Source organism: Cornus florida, unplaced genomic scaffold (genome assembly GCF_030987335.1).
Source record: "Cornus florida cultivar Cherokee Brave unplaced genomic scaffold, ASM3098733v1 CherokeeBrave_3.0.0_Hap2_Chr09, whole genome shotgun sequence".
Classification (NCBI taxonomy): Eukaryota; Viridiplantae; Streptophyta; class Magnoliopsida; order Cornales; family Cornaceae; genus Cornus; species Cornus florida.
Genome location: NW_026775579.1, coordinates 56,624,400 through 56,629,964, shown reverse-complemented (window position 1 = coordinate 56,629,964; position 5,565 = coordinate 56,624,400). Strand labels below are relative to the sequence as shown.

Here is a 5,565-nt window from a genome sequence, read left to right as displayed (position 1 = left end):
TAATTTGGATTAAAAAAATAAGGATACATGAATCAATTTCCGAAAGTAAAAATTAAAATTTTTTTTAAATTAATATTCAATGTATTTTAAAAAAATATCTTAATCACTTCTATACACACTTCTTATCAAATTATTAATTTATATAATAAGGGGGACGTATAGAAACTTATAACAATTATTTTAAAATGTATTATCTTATAAATTTAATCAAATTATTAATTTATCTTGAATGAGCATATTATGTTATTCATGAAAATTGTGCTTTAGAAACAAAAAAAAAAAAAAATAGATAAATAAATAAAAAAAATAAAGAGACCCGATAAGAGTTGGATCTTGAACTCATGATCCACATTTGATATACAGTATAATCGGAGCGAGAATATAAACGACTGTGTTGTTCTCATTGCCAAAATTGGGTTTCGACTTCTCTAGCTCTGAGAGTGAGTGAGTGAGGGAGACAAACCGGTCGAAGATGAAGAGATTATACTTCCCAAAAGGTACTCATCTTCCTGCTACTACTACTACTACTATTATTCTCTCTCTAAACCCAACTACTATTATTCTCTCTCTAAACCCAAACGCATTCTCTGATGTTCATAATATACTTTCATTTCACTCTCATTCTGCTACTTCAATTCGCAAGTCACTGTCTGATAAACCAAGAATTGGGTTTTCAAAAAATAATAAAAATAATACTAATCATAATAAGCTCGAAGATGCTCTGAATTCATTCAATCGGACGGTCCGAACGCGACCTCTGCCTTCTGTTATTGAATTTACTCAGCTGCTAGGGTTTATTACCAGAATGAAACATTACTCAACTGTTGTTTCTCTCTACAAGCAAATGCGTGTGTTGGGTATCCCTGTTGATGAGTATACCATGACCATCGCTATCAACTGTTATTGCCACCTGAATCGAGTCGGTTTAGGGTTTGCTATTTTAGGCGACCTATTCAAACGTGGTTATGTACCAGATGTGGCTACATTCAGCACACTTATCAAAGGGCTTTTCTTAAAAGGTAAAAGTAGTGAGGCAATGGAGTTATTCAACAAGCTGCTAAGGGATAAACAGATTGAACCTAATGAAACCACGTATGGAATAGTGATCAATGGTCTTTGCAAAACAGGGCATACTAGCAAGGCCTTGGACTACTTACGGCGGTGGAGAAAACAAGGATTTCTAGTGCTAACTTAACATTGTATTATAACACCATAATTGATAGTCTTTGCAAGGACAGACTGGTAGATGATGCTTTGGTCTTTTTCTCCGAAATGATCGAGAAAGGCATCTTACCCGATGTTATCACATACAATTCATTGATTCACGGACTTTGCAATTTTGGTCGATGGAAAGACGCCACAAGATTGTTGAATGAGATGGTGGATCGGAATATTTTTCCAAATGTATTTACCTTCAATATGTTGGTAGATGCACTTTGCAAAGAAGGGATGGTAAAAGATGGAGAGAGTATCGTTGAAATCATGATTCAAAGAGGTGATGATCCTGATGTTGTCACTTACAATGCTTTGATCAATGGATATTGTTTGCAAGGCCAAATGGATGAAGCAATGAAAGCATTCAATTCCATGGAGGACGGGGGAATTGAGCCTGACACTATCACCTATAATACTTTAATGAATGGTTATTGCATGCAGATGAAGATTGATGAGGCCATGCATCTCTTGCGAAAAATGCCTCATAAAGGATTAGAACCTACAATTCTCACTTACACAACTATGCTGCGGGGGTTGTTCCGAAACGGTAGATGTGCTGCAGCAAGAAAGCTTCTGAATGAAATGCAAGCTAGGGGCCAAATTCCAGATTTTTACACGTAGTGTGTCCTGTTGGATGGCCTGTGCAAAAATGGGCAAATTTCTGAAGCGTAGTCAATATTTCACATGATGGAAAGCCATGGATTAAATTCTCATATTTCTATTTACAACGTCCTCATTGACGGACTATGCAAGAATGGGACATTTGATGTTGCATGGGGTCTTTATGATGATCTTTTTCTTAAAAGGCTACAACCTGATGTTAAGACGTATACTATACTAATAAAAGGACTTTGTCTAGAAGGACTACTGGAGAAAGCTGAAGAGCTGCTCAGGAAAATGGAAGAGACTGGTTGCTTGCCTAATAGTGTCACTTACAACACTATAGTCCGAGGATGTATTAGGAGGGAAAAGTGTGACAAGGCAGTGGCACTTGTAGAGGAAATGACCAAGAAGGGTTTTTCACCGGATGCATCTACTTTTTCTATGTTACTACATCCACTCTCCACTACTGGTCAAGACCCTGCACTCCTCGAAATGGTTCAGAAGTTCATGCCAAAGGAAAACATGAATGTCCAAGCCTAAGTGCTCCGTGGATTTCTGCACTTCTAAGTATGGATATTGTTGTTGGTGGTTATTTGTTAGGATCATTGGATATATTCCATAATTTGATTGTAGAAGAATTGCTATTGCGATGGTATCTTGCTAGATAGTTTTTAGACATCATTTTTGTGTAGAATGTGAACAGTTGACACCAATCACTAAAGGGATTGAATCACCAAAAAATAATTGTTCTTGAATGATTCCTAACATTTAATTTTAGTTTGTCTATTATGAATGTGGAAAACTTTTATACCTGTTCAATTTCTCAGAAGATAAAAAGAGATGAAGCAACCACGTGGATCATTTTTTAATTTAAAAACATTGCGGGGATGAATCAGTAATTTGCTATTTTCTCTCATGAGAATACCATTTAAATGCTAACTTTTATTATTTACTTGTTTTATATATGAAAATTGCTTTTCCTTTCACTTGGTGATGGTTTATGAACAATTTTTCATTTTTGGGAAGCTTAAACATATTGAAACTTGGTGCTTTCAATCTCTCTTGTCATGCCCATAGAAAACTAACACCTGTCTTACTTGAGCTTATTTCCCTTTTAGCTGCTACATAATTTACTAATTTGTAATCTTCATAACCAAGTTCCAATAGACTTGTATTCTTGAGGAGGTCTCTTGGTCATATATGCATGTCTATTCCCTCCTTGATGATATTGTTGTCAAGCATGAGGCCTAAGTTGTTTTCATGATTGCGCTGGTGCATACTGAATAATGATTTGTCCAATATGGTTCTTTTTGATCAATTTGTTAAACTTTCATGAATTTATCAGTTTCATCAGCAAGTTCTACTCTGCTGCAATATCACCAACTACTAGGATCAGATTTGTTGTTAAGCACCCAGTGCTTGTCCAGCCATGCTAATATTAGTTCCAGACTTGTTTTTCATCTGCTGATTGACCTGATTCTATCACCAGCAGAAGAAGCCGTTTTCAAAGATCATTAGGCAGTTTCAGTTGAAGCATTAGTTTTGTGAATCGGATGTTGTGTTTGTATTGGTAGTTTCTTACTTTCTCTCCAGTTAACAGGTTTTGGGCATGAGTAGGCTGGGTGGATCTGATGCAGTGTGACAATTTGTTTCTGACATCCCACCACAATGAATCAAACTATCAGTTGAGGTAACATAGAGGAAGAGAATCTTTTACTTGTTTTGGACACAAATTTGTAGAATGATTGTTATATCTATCTTTTCAATATTTAATATATTTAATTTGGAGAAATATTTCTTTGCTTTTCCAATATCTAGGGAGACACCAGCGAAGGCGAATGCATCTAGCGCAACTAAGATAGGTGGTGAAATGATGTAGAAGAAGATGTGGGAGCTGTCATGCAATTTCCCAATTCATTGTAAAACCTTAGAAGGAAATACGTTTTGAATCTCATCCTCATCCTCTTCATAAATAGGTATGAATTGCTCTCTTTCTATCCAGATTTTTAATTTTTCAATCACTACTATATTTCTGTATTTGATACATCCGTATCTTCTCTTCAAAAGTAAGGCATAGAGGTTGTTGTGTTTATCTCTAGTTTTCACTTAACATGTTCGACAAAATGCTCCAGTATCTGTTCATATTTTATATATATATATATATATATCACTTATTTATGTCTGTGTGTATACCAGTATACCTTTGAAGTTTATTTGAGAAAACCATATATAGCTAACCTTCTTTTAAAAGTTTTTATAATTATGGGTTTCAGGAGCTAACATGTTTGATGTTTATAAATGTATATGTATATGAATCTACTTTGGTGTTTACTTATACATTGCCGACAATCTGATATCAATATTTTTCTGCTCCCACTTTTAGTCAGGTCTCTCTCTCTCTATCTCTATCTCCTCTCTTTCTCTCTCAGTTTCAGAGCTAGGGGGTCTGTTACTCTGATTAGGGTCTAATATATTTGCTATTTTTTCTTTTTTATAGTTGCTTTCAACCACACACTAATTACTAGAAGACTTTGGATACTGGGAATTGAATTACCCGTAATATCTTGTTGACATTGCTAGCCCCAAAGACCTTGTGCACATTGGGAAACTTCTGCGGCTCATATGCAGGAAAATAAGGAACTAACACACAATCTTGAGCACCCCTTCTCCTTAAAGCTTGCAGGCTGCATATGGTGAGGGTGCACCTTGTTTCCTGCCTCCAATTGTCCACTCTAAGGTGAACACACAATCCCCAACAGTGTCAACTTTAAGGACAACCTACCGTTGATTTGTAGGGCACTTTGGCCTAGAAAAGACAAAAGACTAGTGAATAAGAAGAAAAGTCACAAAAGAGAGTGATAGAAAAGAAAGGAAAGGAAGGGTACGTGAAGGGGAGAGGTGGTGGACATTATATAGGCAAGTTGGAGATAGGGATGTATATATGAGGTGAAGGGTCCAAATACAAAACAGTCAATTGAATGCACCGTTTTCCCTGATAGTAGTGACATATTTGGACCCTTTAGCAGTAAAAAAAACAAATTTGTTTAATGCCTCACACCAATGTAGCATATTGATAGGAATAAATTGAATAGCGATTAGAGACTTAAACCATGGGATTAAGTCCAGTTCGGATTCTGGCCGTTAAACTTCAGCTCAATGATCAATCTACAAGTAAAAACTAAAAAATTCCACTAAACATGATATATAGTGTTTATTGAAAGCTTTTCTATGCTTTTTTTGGTTGGAAATTAGATCCTTCAATTATAACTTGAGCTATATGTATTCAATTGGTGTTCCATTTTTCTTGCATAATATGCACAGGTCTATCATTTTTGCTTGTAAATCAAATAATCAGAGCATACACCAGATTGACATTTTAGGTAAGGTGTCTAAAACTCTTCAACGACTATGACTTGTGAATCGACAATCTTTGCTAACTCATAACTTTGAACGATGATACACTGGACCCAGTTTTGACCATTTGATATTCTCTTTGGGTCATTAGTCTGTTAAATGGAGTTCATAACTGGTGGTATATGTGGTCGGACTGTAAAATTTAGCAGCCACTTTTTGTTTAGTTAGCATGTAATTGTTTTGGGGGTTTGAATGCTTATTTGTAATGTTTAGCAAGCAGTGTGGTTTATGTGTGTGTGTGTGGCGTTTGGAAGTTGAAACTATAGAATATATTGACACTTGTATTTTAAAGAATTTTTTTACCACCACATTAGCAAAAAGAAGGAAACTTCA

At 35.6% G+C, this 5,565-nt stretch overlaps 1 pseudogene; it reads left to right on the top strand.

Moving 5' to 3' along the window:
* The first annotated feature begins 268 nt into the window (after positions 1–268).
* On the top strand, positions 269–2,573 carry LOC132272649 (pentatricopeptide repeat-containing protein At1g63330-like; annotated as a pseudogene).
* Positions 2,574–5,565: the final 2,992 nt, after the last annotated feature.